The following is an 18,019-nucleotide window of genomic DNA, read 5'->3' on the forward strand; positions in this document are numbered from 1 at the left end:
CCTAATTCAGCATTGTTATGAGAGAAACATGTTTGCAATGACAACTTAGAGATCATAGTTTCTGATGCCATGCTTAATTAGCTAGGAGCTTATAATGGTTTGTCTTGGATGCCAACATGAATTTCAAGATGATTATGATGTAGTATGATAGGATGGTATCCTCCATTGAATGATTCAAGTGGCTTGACTTGGCACATGTTCACGCATGTAGTTGAAACAAAATCAACATAGCCTCTATGATATTCATGTTTATGGTGTTTTATGTCCTACTCATGCTTGCACTCAATGTTGGTTAATTTCAATGCATATTGATGATTGTTGTCGCTCTCTAGTTGGTCACTTCTCAGTCTTTTGATAGCCTTCACTTGTACTAAGCGGGAATACTGTTTGTGCATCCACTTCCATAAACCCAAAGTTGTTCCATATGAGTCCACCATACCTACCTATATGCGGTATCTACATGCCGTTCCAAGTAAATTTGCATGTGCCACTCTCTAAATCTTCAAGTAATAATCTGCTTTGTATGCCCAAACCGCTCATGTGGTAACAAGGGGCGGTCAGTATCTTCCATGCTAGGCGTGTTATCCTCGATACATCTTTATTCACTATCACTCACCAGAAAGGGGCCGATAATCGGAATGCCCAATTCCATGCTCAAATCGAAAATAGAATTGCAAACAAAACTCCCCCTACATTGTTGTTGGTATGGATGGCACCCGAATGTTGGGCTAGTCATGGAGTGTGATTGATCGGTGGTGGGGGAGTCAAAACTTTACTTTTCTCTTTGGGAACCGACTATAATATGTGTAGCATGGAAGATGGTGAAAACTCTTGGTCATCGCGTTGACAATGAGAGCATACCACTCAAAATTATTTGTCTTTGTTTTAAAAGCTTGAGCTCTGGCACCTCTGCAAATCAATGCTTCCCTCTGCGAAGGGCCTATCTATTTACGTTTTCATTGAGTCATGCTCTTCTTATAAAAGCACTAGTTAGAGAGCACCTCCGTCATTTTTATGCTTTGCTATTAATTGAATTGAGTATGACTGTGACTGGATCTTCTTTGCCATAAATTACAATGTTCAGTCACCCCTTTGTCTTTGAAGGTGCTCTGCATTTATGTTTTGCGGTCTCAGAGAGAGCTTGCGAGATACCATCTGTTCATATTGTTTCATGATTGTTTTGATTGAAGTGTTGACGTTTGAAACTTATTATTATTGCTCGCTAGTTCATTATGCCATTGATATGAGTACAACCTGAGACCTAAATGTCATTGCCTATGTGGTTAGCTTATGATCTTGCTGAAAATCTGAATATGAGTTAGACATAATTACAACAACAAGATCAAACAGAGTTCGTAAAAGTTTTTATTTTGTCTCTTTCGGTTTGTCAACTGAATTGCTTGAGGACAAGCAAGGCTTTAAGCTTGGGGGAGTTGATACGTCTCCATCGTATCTACTTTTCCAAACTCTTTTGCCCTTGTTTTGGACTCTAATTTGCATGACTTGAATGGAACTAACCCGGACTGACGTTGTTTTCAGCACAATTGCCATGGTGTTATTTTTGTGCAGACATAAAAGTTCTCGGAATGACCTGGAAATTTACGAGGATTTTTTGTGGATTATATAAAAAATACTGGCGCAAGAATTACCTGGAGGGACGAAGCCAAGAGCCCACAAGCCCACGAGGCGCGGGGCCCCCTGGCCACGCCTGGCAGGCTTGTGAGGCCCTCGTGGCTCCGCCGCCTCCAACTCCAGCTCTATATATTCTCTCTCGCCCAGAAAAAATTAAGAGAGAAGAGTTCTTTGCGTTTTACGACACTGAGCCGTTGCCACCACCTGTTCTTTCTCTGGAGGGCAGATCTGGAGTCCGTTCTGGGCTCCGGAGAGGGTAAATCGACGCCGTCGTCATCACCAACCATCCTTCATCGCCAATTGCATGATGCTCTTCATCGTTCGTGAGTAATCTCATCGTAGGCTTGCTGGACGGTGATAGGTTGGATGAGATCTATCACGTAATTGAGTTAGTTTTGATGGGTTTTGATCCCTAGTATCAACAATGTTCTAAGATTGATGTTGCTACTACTTTGCTATGCTTAATGCTTGTCACTAGGGCCTGAGTACCATGATTTCAGATCTGAACCTATTATGTTTTCATCAATATATGTGTGTTCTTGATCCTTTCTTGAAAGTTGTAGTCACCTACTATGTGTTATGACCCAGTGCGTCTGATGTTTGCTGTGTATCCCTTGCAACAGCGCCAGAAATAGTTGTGTCGACAACACCAGGAATCCTTCAGCTACGCCTATGCCTTAAGGGACTTCCTAGGCAAGTATGCAAAGGATTTCCCCCGTGGCCTTGGAGCCTTGCGTTGGTGTTCCCTCAAAGCGGAAAGGGTGATGTAGCACAGCGACGGTAAGTATTTCCCTCAGTTTGAGAACCAAGGTATCAATCCGGCGGAAGAGTATCTCAAGATTGTGGACAAACACAAAAGCTTGCACCCAACGCTATGAAGGGGTTGTCAATCCCTTATAGATCGTTTGCCAAGTGAGAACTGAAACCAACAAAGTACCGAAGCAAAGTAAAAGCGGAGATGTAAACGAAGGGTGCGAATAGACCCGGGGGCCGTAGTGTTTACTAGTGGATTCTCTCATGAAAGCAAGTAGACGGTGGATGAACAAATTACTGTCGAGCAATTGATAGAACTGTGCACAGTCGTGACGATATCTATGCAATGATTATTTCTATAGGCATCACGTCCAAAACAAGTAGACCGATACTGTCTGCATCTACTACTATTACTCCACACGTCGACCGCTATCCAGCATGCATCTAGTGTATTAAGTCCATAAGAACAGAGTAACGCCTTAAGAAAGATGACATGATGTAGAGGGATAATCTCAAACCAATGATAAAAACCCCATATTTTTACCCTTGATGGCAACTGCTTGATGTGTGCCTTGCTACCCCTACTGTCACTGGGAAAGGTCACCACATGGCAGAATCCAAAACCAAGCACTTCTCCCATTGCAAGAATCATAGATCTAGTTGGCCAAACAAAACCCAAGACTCGGAGAGACTTACAAGGATATCAAATCATGCATATAAGAAATCAGCAAAGACTCAAATATATATCATAGATAATCTGATCACAAGTCCACAATTCATCGGATCTCGACAAACACACCGCCAAAGAAGATTACATCGGATAGATCTCCATGAAGATCATGGAGAACTTTGTATTGAAGATCCAAGAGAGAGAAGAAGCCATCTAGATACTAACTACGGACCAGTAGGTCTGAAGTGAACTACTCACGAGTCATTGGAGGGGCGATGATGATGATGAAGAAGCCCTCCAACTCCAAAGTCCCCTCCGGCAGGGCGCCAAGAAGGGTCTCCAGATGAGATCTCACGGAAACGGAAGCTTGCGGCGGCGGAAAAGTATTTTAGAGGCTCCCCCGATTTTTTGCGGAATATTTGGGAATTTATGGGCCAAAGATCTAGGTCAGGGGGCGGCCAGGGAGGCCACAAGCCTGCCCACCGCCGCCTCCTCCCTGGAGCCCACCTGGCTTGGCCCAAAAGCCCCCTGGATTTCTTTCATTCGGGAAAAAATCATTTCGGGGTTTTTCTTCCGTTTGGACTCCGTTCCAAAATCAGATCCGAAAAGAGTCAAAAACACGGAAAAAACAGGAACTAGCACTTGGCACTGAATTAATAAGTTAGTCCCAAAAAGATATAAAAAGTTACATAAAACATACAAAGAAGGCAAGATAACAGCGTGAAACCATCAAAAATTATAGATACGTTTGAGACGCATCACCGAGCAACCCCGGAGTGACAATAGTCGGTACCACTCCCGGAGATGACCATAGTATGAGGAGTTCATGTATACACTTTGTGCTAATGCTTTGTTCCGGTTCTCTATTAAAAGGAGACTTAATATCCCTTAGTTTCCATTAGGACCCCGCTGCCACGGGAGGGATGGACAATAGATGTCATGCAAGTTCTTTTCCATAAGCACGTATGACTATATACAGAATACATGCCTACATGACATTGACGAACTGGAGCTAGTTACAAATCACCCCATGTTATAACGGTTACATGATGAATGTCATCCGACATAATTATCCATCACCGATCTAATGCCTACGAGTCTTTTCCTACTGGTCCTTGCTACGTTACTTTACCGCTACTGCTGTCACTACTGCTACTGTTACCGCTACTGTTGTCACTACTGCTACTGTTGCCGCTACTACTGTCACTACTCTGCTACTGAAATTTTGCTGCAGATACTAAGTCTTTCAGGTGTGGTTGAATTGACAACTCAACTGCTAATACTCAAGAATATTCTTTGGCTTCCCCTTGTGTCGAATTAACAAATTTGGGTTGAATACTCTCCCCTCGAAAACTGTTGCGATCCCCTATACTTGTGGGTTATTAGTAGCCGTCTCGCATTAAGCAAGAACCTGATACAATATTCATGCTCAAATATGGTACTAAATAACAATTCTTAAGGTTTAAAACTAATCCGAAGGTAGATGTAGAGGCAGCGTGCCGACGGTGATCACATCGACCTTGGAGCCATTCCCGACGCGCATCGTCACCTCGTCCTTGGCCAGTCTCCGCTTATTCTGCACTTCTTGCTTTGAGTTGCAAATGTGAGCAACAACACCGGTATCAAATACCCAGGAGCTACTACGAGCGTCGGTAAGGTACACATCAATAACATATATATCATATATACCTTTAACGTTGCCGGCCTTCTTGTCCGCTAAGTAGTTGGGGCAGTTCCGCTTCCAGTGACCTTTTCCCTTACAATAGAAGCACTCAGTCTCACGCTTGGGTCCATTCTTTTTCTTCTTCCCGGTATCTGGCTTACCAGGCGCGGCAACGGCTTTGCCGTCTTTCTTGAAGTTCTTCTTACCCTTGCCCTTCTTAAAACTGGTGGTCTTAGTGACCATCAACACTTGATGCTCTTTCTTGATTTCTACTTCTGCAGATTTCAACATCGAGTACAACTTGGGAATGGTCTTTTCCATCCCTTGCATGTTGTATTTCAGCACAACCCTTGTAGCTTGGTGGGAGAGACTTGAGGATTCTGTCAACCATAGCGTCATCCGGAAGTTCGACTCCAAGTGAAGTCAGACGACCGTGTAACCCAGACATTCTGAGTATATGCTCACTGACAGAACTGTTCTCCTCCATCTTACAGCTAAAGAACTAGTCGGAGACTTCATATCTCTCGACACAGGAATGAGCTTGAAAAACTAGTTTCAGCTCTTGGAACATCTCATATGCACCGTGTTGCTCAAAACGCCTTTGGAGCCCCGTTTCCAAACTGTATAACATGTCACACCTAACCAGAGAGTAGTCATCACTCCGTGTTTGCCATACGTTCAGAATGTCCTGGGCTGCTATGGGAGCAGGAGGGTCACCTAGCGGCGCATCAAGGACATAAGCCTTTTTAGCTGCTTCGAGGATGAGCTTCAAGTTGCGGACCCAGTCCACATAGTTGCTACCATCATCTTTCAGCTTGTTTTTCTCTAGGAATGCGTTGAAATTGAGGTTGACATTGGCCATCTACAATATTTATAAAGAAAACTTTTTAGACTAAGTTCATGACAATTAAGTTCATTTAATCAAATTAAGCATGAACTCCCACTTAAATCGACATCCCTCTAGTCATCTAAGTCATACATGATCCATGCCGACTAACCCGTGTCCGATCATCACGTAAGACGGACTAGTCGTCATGGTGACCAACTTCATGCTGATCGTATTCAACCACACGACTCATGTTCGGCCTTTCGGTCTCTTGTATTCGAGGTCCTGTCTGTACATGCTAAGCTCGTCGAGTCAACCTAAGTGCACCCGTTGTATGCGAACGTTAGAATCTATCACACCCGCTCATCACGTGGTTCTTCGAGACAACGATCCTTCTGAACGGTGCACGCTTAGGGGAATGCGTTCTCGAAATTTTATGAGGGGTCATCTTATTATGCTACTGTCGTTCTAAGCAATAAGATGAAAAACATGATAAACATCACATGCAATCATATAGTGACATGATATGGCCATTATCATCTTCGCTCTTTCGATCTCCATCTTCAGGCATCGTGTGATCACCATTGTCACCGGCGTGACACCATGATCTCCATCATCGTGTCTCCGTGAAGTCGTCACGCCAACTACTACTACCACTACTACTATAGCTAACCGTTAGCAATGAAGTAAAAGTAGTAAACACATGGCGTTACATCTCATACAATAAATTAAGACAACTCCTATGGCTCCTGCCGGTTTTCATACTCATCGACATGCAAGTCGTGAATCCTATTACAATAACATGATCATCTCATACATCACACATGTAACATCACAACTTTGGCCATATCACATCACATGTCAAACCCTGCAAAAACAAGTTAGACGTCCTCTAATTGTAGTTGCAAGTTTTACGTGGCTGATTTGGGTTTCTAGCAAGAACGCCTTCTTACCTATGTGGCAGCCACAACGATGATATGCCAAAGCTATTTACCCTTCATAAGGACCCTTTTCATCAAATCCAATCCGACTAGAGTGGGAGAGACAGACACCCGCTAGCCACCTCTTATGCACGGTGTGCATGTCGGCCGGTGGAACCTGTCTCACGTAAGTGTACGTGTAATGTCGGTCCGGGCGGCTTCATCCCACAATACCGCGGAAAAGAATAAGACTAGTAGTGGCAAGAAATTAACAAATCAACGCCCACAACCTTTTGTGTTCTACTCGTGCATAGAATCTACACATAGAAAACCTGGCTCGGATGCCACTGTTGGGTAACGTAGCATAAATTCAAAATTTTCCTATGCCATATTCAGATCTTACTATGGAGAGATCAGCAACGGGAGAGGGGTGAGTGGATCTTCATACCTTTGAAGATCGCTAAGCGGAAGCGTTGCTAGAACGCGGTTGATGGAGTCATACTCGAGGCGATTCAGATTGCGGTGTGATTCCGATCTAGTTCCGAATCACGGCACCTCCGCGTTTAACACATGTGCAGCCAGTGATGTCTCCCGCAACTTGATCCAGCAAGGAGGAGGGAGAGGTTGGGGAAGATCTCCGGCAGCATGACGGTGTGGTGTCGATGGAGAGACGAGGTCTCCCGGCAGGGCTTCGCCAAGCACCATGGGAGAGGAGGAAGAAGAGAGACAGGGCTGCACCGAGAGAGATGGAAAACCGTGTTCTCAAAGGCCAAAACCCCCCGCTATATATAGGGGGAAGGGAGGGTGGCGCCCCCTTTAGGGTTTCCCACCCTAAAGGGGGGCGGCGGCCCTAGATGGGGGAGGGGGTGGCGACCACGAGGCGGAGAGGGGGGTGGTGCACCCCTAGTGGGCCTTAGGCCCACCAGACTTAGGGTCCCCCCCCCCTCTTCCCCTCTCTAGGCGCCTTGGGCTGGGTGTGGGGGGCGCACCAGCCCACCTAGGGGCTGGTTCCCTCTCACACTTGGCCCATGTAGCCTCCTGGGGCTGGTGGACCCTCCCGGTGGGCCTCCGGAACCCTTTCAGTGGTCCACGCACTTTGCCGCTAGTGCCCGAAACATTTACGGCGTCCAAACCCATCCATCCTATATATCAATATTTACCTCCGGACCATTCCGGAGCTCCTCGTAATGTCCGAGATCTCATCCGGGACTCCGAACAACCTTCGGTAACCTCGTATAGCAATTCCCTATAACGCTAGCGTCATCGAACCTTAAGTGTGTAGACCCTACGGGTTCGGGAGGCATGCAGACATGACCGAGACACTCTCCGGCCAATATCCATCAGCAGGATCTGGATACCCATGGTGACTCCCACATGTTCCATGATGATCTCATCGGATGAACCACGATGTCAAGGATTCAATCAATCCCGTATACAATTCCCTTTGTCTGTCGGTATAGAACTTGCCCGAGATTCGATCATCGGTATACCCATACCTTGTTCAATCTCGTTACCGGTAAGTATCTTTACTCGTTCCATAGCACGTCATCCTGTGACTAACTCCTTAGTCACATTGAGCTCATGATGATGTTCTACCGAGTGGGCCCAGAGATACCTCTCCGTCACACGGAGTGACAAATCCCGATCTCGATTCATACCAACCCAACAGACACTTTCAGAGATACCCGTAGTGCACCTTTATAGTCACCCAGTTATGTTGTGACGTTTGATACACCCAAAGCACTCCTACGGTATCCGGGAGTTGCACAATCTCACGGTCAAAGGAAAATACACTTGACATTAGAAAAGCTTTAGCATACGAACAACACGATCTAGTGCTATACTTAGGATTGGGTCTTGTCCATCACATCATTCTTCCAGTGATGTGATCCCGTTATCAATGACATCTAATGTCCATGATCAGGAAACCATGATCATCTATTGATCAACGAGCTAGCCAACTAGAGGCTTGTTAGGGACACATTGTGATTTATTTATTCACACATGTATTACCGTTTCCTGTTAATACAATTATAGCATGAACAATAGACGATTATCATGAACAAGGAAATATGATAATAACCATTTTGTTATTGCCTCTAGGGCATATTTCCAAAAGGTTTGGCCTTTGAGGGCCAAACAAATTAGCATAAATATCACCCTCATTGTTCGAGTGATCACTATCATATTCAACCATATTCGTCTTTGGGCGATCAGTTTTATACCTATGCACTTCTTTAAGATCTTTGCTTTGGCTTTCCTGAGCCAAAAGCCCTTTGCAAGACTTGGTTGATACTTCAAAACTCATAGCCTTCTAGCTTTTCTCTTATGTGAGTTCTCCAACCATTAAGCATGAGATCTGCCAAGTCTCTCTCTGTTATCACCAAACTATAACAATGTTTTTTTGTATCTCTAAATCTCTTGACGTAATCGGAGACCGATTCATCATGCTTCTACTTAACAGATGTAAGATGTGATTACTTAAGCTCATTTTCGCCGCTATAAAAGTGATCATGAAATTTATGGTTTGGCTGCAACCACACACAGAAAGAACCATGTGGTAAAGAAGAAAACCATGAAATTGCAATACGAGTTAAGGACAAAGGAAATAAAGAAACTTTCAATTCATTTAGTGAACCTGCTTCACTTAACTAAGCTAAGTATTGATTAACATGCTCCCGTGTGTTTTTGTGCCCTCTCCATTAAAGTTAACAAAATCTGGAATTTATATCCTCGAGGGCACTGGATTGCATCAAAGTACTCGAGATACGGTTTTTGATAAATCTGATTCCTAGGTAATTCAACACCAAAGTTTTCCCGAAGCATCTTAGCAATCTCCTCTCTGAAATTAGCTAGAGCATCGTCCGTAGTGGACAATGAAGTTTGCTGCAGTGGCATAACATGAGTAAGATTACTAGTTGTAGGTAGGAACTCTGGCATATGTGCCGAATCCTAATTCGACAATGGTCTAGCAGCGTTTGCACCTATAGGTAATGCCTGGTTAGACGTTGCCACCGAACTTGGTATGCTCATGATATGACTAATGGGTGCAGGCACAATCTGATTTGTTTGAGAAGAACAATAGTTCATCGGCATGGGAGATGCCGATAAAATAGCTAAATATGGATTAATGTTTCTACACGAGTCGACACACCAATATTACAAGTAGATGATTGAGGCATATTTTTGCGAGCATTAGTATTTTCTAAAAAAGATTGATAGACCAAATTGTTACCATCAGCAATACAACTCTCAGTCTCAACCCATTGCTCACGAGAAAAGGTAGTACTCACATGGGATTTAACCTGCTCGGCTTGAAGAGGAAGGGCCTTGATTTCTCCAATCAGAGTGATATTGCCTTGGCGATCCTTCTTGAAGTTTCCAAGGAACTCCTGCAACTCCTTCTCTTCACGTTCCTCCTTGTACTCCTCGTAAGCTTGTGAATGATCGACCGATAGTTCATCAAGCTTAGGCTTAATGATGTTATCGGTGTCTATCTCAGATGGGTTGGGAAGATTAGACATGATGGTTGATGATGATGATTGATCTTTATTCCCCCGCGGAGTCACCAAAAAGTGTGTTGACACAAGAACACGTCATGTGTACCCTAAACTTCGGGGGTGATGCACGACATCTCACATCGAAGGAGATCCGACCAACATCGTGATACGCAAGACAGTCGACAGATGCTTTTGTAGACCCGAAAACCCCACATGCCCGGGAGGGACCCCGTCAGGGAGTGTGGCAGCTATGGCTGCTCTAGGTCGATTCGCTCTCCCCTAGATCCTAGGTATTCGCATCTCTCAAACTCGAGGAACATCAAAGAATGAGAGTTAAAAATGATGGAGAGATAAAACGTAGATGAAAAGTAGTATAGATTGGTTTGTCAATTGTGTGTTGTTTCAATAGGCCATCACATCTAATATATATAAGTGGTGGCTGGACTTCTCATACAAGCAAAGGATTCATCTAGGCTTTCCTTACAAAAAAATTACACCAAATCACGTCCTAGAGTCCTAATTAAAGTACAACTCAGCTTCAGCCCGAATCTAGCCCAAACTCCTGTCTTGCTCTTTGTGCGGGCCGCAGAATTTGTATATGAGCTCCGTTTGAGACAGGATTTATAGAAAAATCGACCGGCTCAGCGAGATGAATAATTCTTCTGTTGATCAATTTTTCAAATAAGGTAATCTTGAATACTTTACGAGGTCATCTTGAACTCTGAGTCGGATTCGGCCACACGGCTGACTGGAATGTCCGAATCCTGTATTGTTTCTGTATAGATGATGATGACTCCAAAAGCAAAGTTAACCTCTTTGATGATACACACAACTTTTTTGTTGAACACTTTTCCGTTTGAAGAAATTTAGATAACCTTTTGGGCCCATCTTCAGCTTCTAGTTGGATTGGCCAATGTTACTCGAATTCGAACCTCTTCAATTGGATATTAGGATCGTTCACTCGGATTGCACGATCATATTTATTCATTATGATAATAGTCTTTTACCTGGACAAAAAACTTTTTATTCGCCCGACATCTTTTCACTAGGCCGGCAACTTTTTCACTCAGATTCCCGACTGAAACTTCAGCCTGATCTAGTTTTGCCTATCCAGTTTGCATAAGAGCTCGGATTGATACCAAAACTGATCGACTCGACAAGACAAAACTTTTTTGTGTTGTAAGTTTTTCAATTCGAGGCTGTATTGAAGGCCGAATAGCTCGTGCGACCCATGAGACATCATCTAGGTGGTTGTGTGATCCCTCACGCCACTTTTTTGCCTCGTGGTAGGGTCACATTTTGATGGCTCTAAGTTTTGCATACGATTTCGAAGTGGAATGATTTTTATATCAAAATCGATCATTTCAACAAGGCGAAGAGAATCCGTGTAGAACGTTTTCTCATATGAGGTCGTCTTGGGGGGCTTAATCGGCCGAACATTACCCAGGAAGTAAAATTTCAGCATTTCGAATGCAATTTCGGCCCTTAAGGTGAGATTGGACAATGATGTCCTAGACATCAAAATTGTTTCATTTGACATTGTAAATCTTCTTCTTTTTAAACAACTATCCATTTGATACCATCTTAATTGTATTTTGCACCGTGCCAAAATTAGATGTCAACATATACATGCATTGTTGGCCGTGTTTTTCATCTCCTGTAGCTTGTTGACTGACTCATGGGTTAAGAAGGAAAGAAAACCCATCACATGTGAACGGAGATCATTAGTGGAATCCTGAACTCAACTATTGTGACCACGACGGACCAAGTCGTAGCTCAGATGGTTAAGTTCTGTGTGATGAGGTCAGTTTATGAGAGTATAAGTACTAGACTTGGAATTGTTACGTGCATTTTCTAGGTTTATTTCAATGTTTTTGAGATGTACGTTCATGGCTTCGTCAATGTTAAACTATGGCCTGGCTCAGTATTTCGAAGTTGCTTTTGTTGGAAATATGAGCAATTTACCATAGGATTTCATTAACAGAAAATGTAGGAAAAACATGACTATCATAATAGAGATGAAACAAGGCAGGAAATATAGAGATGAGACGACAAAAGGCATGTGCAAATATGATCTAAAAGATAACATATATAGAGCCATTCTATAAACATAAGGCATGATATGAAAGGATGAGCAGAAAAGGAACATATCTAGAAGTGAAACTAGAGCAAGAAGTTGCGGCAGAAACTCAAAGAAAAACAACACGAACACATACTAAGTTGCAGCAACAGTAGGGTTGGTGTTGGCGTTGTCATTGGCCATGTTACCGAAGAGGTGGTCGATGTCGGGGAAGAAGTCGTCGTTCGGGAAGTGGTCGTCGGTGTCCGTGATGAAAGCCAGTAGTCGTGTTGAGCGCTCCCCAAAAACCTTATCACCCTTCTCCCGTACAGGACTCAAAGAAATGGAGTTTCGGAGGCCTACTGTCCCGACCTATGATGCATGTCGCAAGCCGGGATGGGGAAGAACGTAGCAGCATCACAGAGAATGGAACCGGTGGCGAGAGGAAGTTCTGATGCGTATCTCTCGAGAGGAGCGACCTCCCTTTTATGGGCACAAGAGAAGTAGGTGAGAGGCCAGTGACGGGAGCCGAAGAGAACGAGGGAGAGGAAATGAAAAGACAGCAGTTGAAAGGTGGCAGCGTTCGTGTTCAATTTCCACTACAGCAAAAACGTTCGGCTTCCGAGTGACCTTTCGTATACCAGTCGTTCGTGGCAAAATTTTAGTTTGCTCATTCTGCAACCCGCGACGAGGCGGACGGCAGAGGAGGAGGAGCGCGTGTGTATGTCTCTCTTGTTCTCAAGCTCATACATGTGTGGAAACATCCTCCCTTATAAGTAGGTCCAACTCCCACTAAACTAGCAATGTGGGACTAAACTTTTCCACCTCTTGCCTTGCACGAATGGGCTGTGTGGGCCTCTAGGATTTATTATGAATTTCTGAAATTATTATTCGGCTGGCCCAAAATAGATAAAATTTCAGCAACCCCCCACCAGATCCGAGAGGCACACAAAAATTTGCATTTGGTTCCAAAACACTGTTTTATATACCGATACTGCAGTGGAGACTGTTTAGTTGAACTTCCATCTAAAACTCTATGCTACACTAGTAAGCAATTTGAACGGTAGACTAGGCCTTGAACTGCAAGTTTTCTGCGAATCTAGCTTCCCACAGAGCCTTGACCGATACTAGGCTATCGTGGGACTTTACCGCGGGTGGAGCTTATGCGTCATACTCCGAGACCTTTCATGAGTTTACTAGAGAGCACCCTACTCTCATAGGTTGCGACGTTAACAATCAGACTCATATAGACGTGTTCTTCAAAAGATGTTTTGGAGGACAACATCTCTGCTTCAATAAGCCACTTAGAACATATTAAGATGTATATCAACCTACCATGTAGTTTAGGAAAGTATTGCATCTTCATGGAGTGGTATTATTAATGATAAGGATACTTTCCTCTCAGTTGACCAACAACTTGTCTTCCACATCTAATTCACGGGATCTCCGATCACAAAGAATAGGTTACCATTGTGAACAAGTCATATTGTGGGTCTCATACCCATCTCCTTCGATGCATTATCTATAACATTATGTGATGGACCCTTAGTAAAAGGATTTTCCAGATTTTTAGATGTTTGGATATAATCCAATGCAATAACTCCGGAGTTTCTCATTTTCGTGACAGATTTTAACCTTCTCTGAATGTGTCTTGATGACTTCATGTTATCCTTTGAGCTGCTCACTTTTGAGATCACAGTTTGATTGTCCCAGTTCATAATGATACCCGGTACAAGTTTCTCAACAACCGACAAGTCATTCAAGAGTCGGCGAAGCCGATCTGCTTCGACCGTAGTTGTATCTAGTGTTGTGAGTTCTGCTTCCATTGTTGACCTTGTTGAGATTTTTTTCTTGCAAGACTTCTGAGAAACAGCTCCACCTTCATGAGTGAATACATATCCGCCCGTAGCCTTTATCTCATCACCATCGGAGATCCAGTTTGAATCACTATACCCTTCAAGCACCTTTGGGTGTCCAGTATAGTGAATTCCATAATTTGCAGTGCCTTTCAAATAACGCAAAACTCTCTCTAGAGCTTTCCAATGCAAATCTCCTGGTTTTGAGACAAACCGACTCAGTTTGCTAACAACAAAAGAAATGTGAGGTCTTGTAGCACTGGCTAAGTACATAAGCGAGCCAATAATCTGAGAATATTTCAATTGATCTCTAGCAATTCTTCGATTCTTTCGAAGCAGCATGCTGGCATCATATGGTGTTGGACACGGCTTGCAATCACTATATCCAAAGCGACCCAAGATCTTTTCCAGATAGTGAGATTGAAGCAATGTAATCCCACCATCATAGTCTCTCAACAACTTGATGTTCAGAATGACATCAGCCACTCCAAAATCCTTCATCTCAAAACAGCGAGATAGGTAATCCTTGATCTCCTGAATAACATTTAGATTTGTTCTGAAAATCAGTATGTCATCAACATACAAGCAAAGGATAACTCCCTCGCCCCCACCATGGCGATAGTACACACATTTATCAGCTTTGTTTACAATAAAGCCTATAGCTGTTAAAGTTCTTTCAAACTTCTCATGCCACTACTTGGGTGCTTGCTTAAGTCCATATAAATACTTTAGCAACTTCCACACTTTTCCTTCGTGATCATCTACTACGAACCCATCTGGTTGTTCCACGTAAATTTCCTCATCCAACTCTCCATTTAGGAAAGTAGTCTTAACATCCATTTGATGAACGAGAAGACCATGTGAGGCGGCTAGTGAAAGTAGTACTCAAATAGTGGTTAGTCGAGCCACAAGTGAGTAAGTATTAAAGAAGTCATCACCTTCCTTTTGGGTATAACCCTTGGCTACGAGCTGTGCCTTGTACTTCTCGATAGTACCATCAGGCCTAAGCTTCTTCTTGAATACCCATTTGTATCCTATAGGTTTGCAAGGACGATCAGTGATCTCCCAAGTTTCATTTGCCAAGATGGAATCCATCTCACTACGGACCGCTTCCTTCCAGTAGTCAGCATCTTTAGATGCATATGCCTCTGAAATAGAACTCGGAGTGTCATCTACGAGATACACAAGAAAATCATCACCAAAGAACTTTGCAGTCCTCTGTCTCTTGCTCCTGGTAGGAACTTCATTGTTCACCTCCATGGAATTTTCAAAGTGTTCCATTAAAATGGTAGGTTCACTAATTGTAACTAATTCATGATTTAATGAATTAGGCATCTCCTGATTAGATGAGGTAGCCATTTCCTTCATGGGAAAGTTATTTTCGAAGAAAGTCACATCATTCGACTCCATGACTGTACCGACATGCATGTCAGATACCTCAGATTTTACAACCAAGAATCTATATCCAATGCTATGAAAAGCATATCCCAGGAAAACACAATCCACAGTTTTTGGTCCTAGCTTGCGCTTCTTCGGAATTGACACATTGACTTTCGCCAAACAACCCAAATTTCCTCGAATGGAGTTATCTCATTGTTCTTTGTGGGAACTCTGTTTAGGAAATGACATGCAGTCAATATCACCTCCCCCACCATGCCTTGGAGAGACCCGGTGTGTCTAACATGGCGTGAACCAAATCAGTTAGAGTACGGTTCTTTCTTTCGGCTACCCCATTTGACTGAGGTGAATAGAGAGGCGTCCTCTCATGGATTATACCATGTTTTGCACAGAAAGAATCAAATTCATTTGAGAAATACTCTCCACCATGATCGGACCTAAGCCTCTTGATGTCGATCAAGTTGGTTTTCAGCTTCAGCTTTATAGATCTTGAAATAGTTCAAAGCCTCATCCTTAGACTTGAGAAGATACACTTGGCAGTATCTAATGGAGTCATCAATCAACGTCATGGAATATTTCTTTCCACCCTTTGTGAAAATGCCATTCATTTCACATAGATCTGAATGTATGAGCTCTAGTGGTGCAAGGTTACTCGTTTCGGCGGTCGTGTGAGACTTACGAGGCTACTTGGCTTGCACACAAACTTGACACTTAGATCCCTTGATGGTGGTGAAACTAGGGATTAAGTTCAATTTGGCTAGTCGCGACATGCAACCAAAACTAACATGACAGAGACGTGAATGCCACACATTTGATTTACTATTGTTGCAAACATGATTGACAACTTTATTGCAAACATCTGCCAAGGATAAATGGAACAGGCCTCCTGACTCATAGCCTTTACCTACAAAAGTTCCATAGTTGGATATTACAAATTTATTCGACTCAAAGGCAAGCTTGTAGCCATCTCTATGCAGAAGAGATCCACTAACAAGATTTTTATTGATGGAGGGGACATAATGCACGTTCTTCAGCCGCATGATCTTCCCCGGAGTATACTTCAGATCGACCGTGCCAACACCACGAATAGAAGCACTTGAACCGTTGCCCATCAGCACGGTGGAAGTCCCCGCGGTCTGATAAGACGAAAACATGGAAATATCACCGCATACATGCACATTAGCACACGTATCAATCAACCAATCGGGGAAATGACATACTGAAAGGAGAGTGGGAAATATACCATACCCAACATCCTTCATGTCAGTGTCACCAATGACAACATTAGCGGTCTTGCCGCCTTTCCCATGTTGGCGCTTGTCATAACAGTTAGGGCAGCTGGGTGCCCAGTGATCAGGATCTCAGCAGACATGACAAACACCTTTCTTCTTGTCAGTCTTCTTCTTGAAGTTGGTGTGCTACGAAGCCTTATTCTTCCCGTCAAACTTTCCCTTACCATCAAACTTGCCCTTGTTCTTGAAATTGTGGGGCTGGAAGTTTTTCTTCTCTACCAGATTGGCACTAGATCCTCCCTCAATACCTCGAGCACGTGTGTCTTTTGCTCTCGCCTTTTCTTCCACATCAAGAGTACCAATGAGATCCGGAATGGAAAACTCCTGCCTCTTATGCTTCAGTAAGGTAGCAAAGTTCCTCCACGACAGAGGAAGCTTAGTGATGATGCCTCCGGCAACAAACTTTTCCGGTAGCATACAATTGAAGTGCTCAAGTTCTCTAGCAAATGACTATATCTCATGAGCTTGCTCAACCACGGAGCGCTCTTCAGTCATCCTGTAGTCATAGAATTACAGCTCAGTGCCAACATCTCAGACCCCAAACTTGGCCTCAAGTGCATCCCATATATCTTTTCCATTATCAATTGACGCATAAGCATCAACTATGTTCTCACCAAGAACATTCAAGAGAACAGCTTTAAACAGAGTATCCATTTTTTGAAAAGCTTGTTCCTGTTGAGCATCATAATCTCCTTCAGGTTTGCCAAGAGTGGCGTCATAGCAGCTCATGGTTTGAAACCATAGAACGGTTCTCACGCGCCACCTCTTATAGTGGATACCCTCAAACGTAGGAGGTCTCATGGAAGCAACAAAACCACTTGGGGTAAATTGCCTATAATAAGGTTTTTGGATTGTTGGAAATATGAGCAATTTATCATAGAATTTTATTTAAAAAAAGGTAGAAAAAGCATGACTATCATAATAGAGATGAAACAAGGCAGGCAATATAGAGATAAGACGGCAAAAGACATGTGCAAATATGATCTAGAAGATAACACATATAGAGCCGTTCTATAAACACAAGGCATGATATGAAAGGATGAGCAGAAACAGAACATATCTAGAAGTGAAACTAGAGCAAGAAGTTGCGGCGGGAACTCAAAGAAAAAGAGCACGGGCACGTACTGAGTTGCAGCAGCAGTAGGGTTGGTGTTGGCGTTGTCGTTGGCCATGTTACCGAAGAGGTGGTCGACGTCGGGGAAGAAGTCGTCGTCCGGGAAGTGGTCGTTGGTGTCCGTGATGAAAGCCAGTAGTCGCGCTGAGCGCTCCCCAAAAACCTTATCACCCTTCTCCCGTACAGGACTCAAAGAAATGGAGTTTCGGAGGCCTACTGTCCCGACCTACGGTGCACGACGCAAGCCGGGAGCGGCCTCCCTTTTATAGACGCAAGAGAAGGAGGCGAGAGGCGAGTGACGGGAGCCGAAGAGAACGAGGGTGCGGCGCATCGTGA

The sequence above is a fragment of the Hordeum vulgare genome, chromosome 7H (genome assembly GCF_904849725.1).
Source record: "Hordeum vulgare subsp. vulgare chromosome 7H, MorexV3_pseudomolecules_assembly, whole genome shotgun sequence".
Classification (NCBI taxonomy): Eukaryota; Viridiplantae; Streptophyta; class Magnoliopsida; order Poales; family Poaceae; genus Hordeum; species Hordeum vulgare.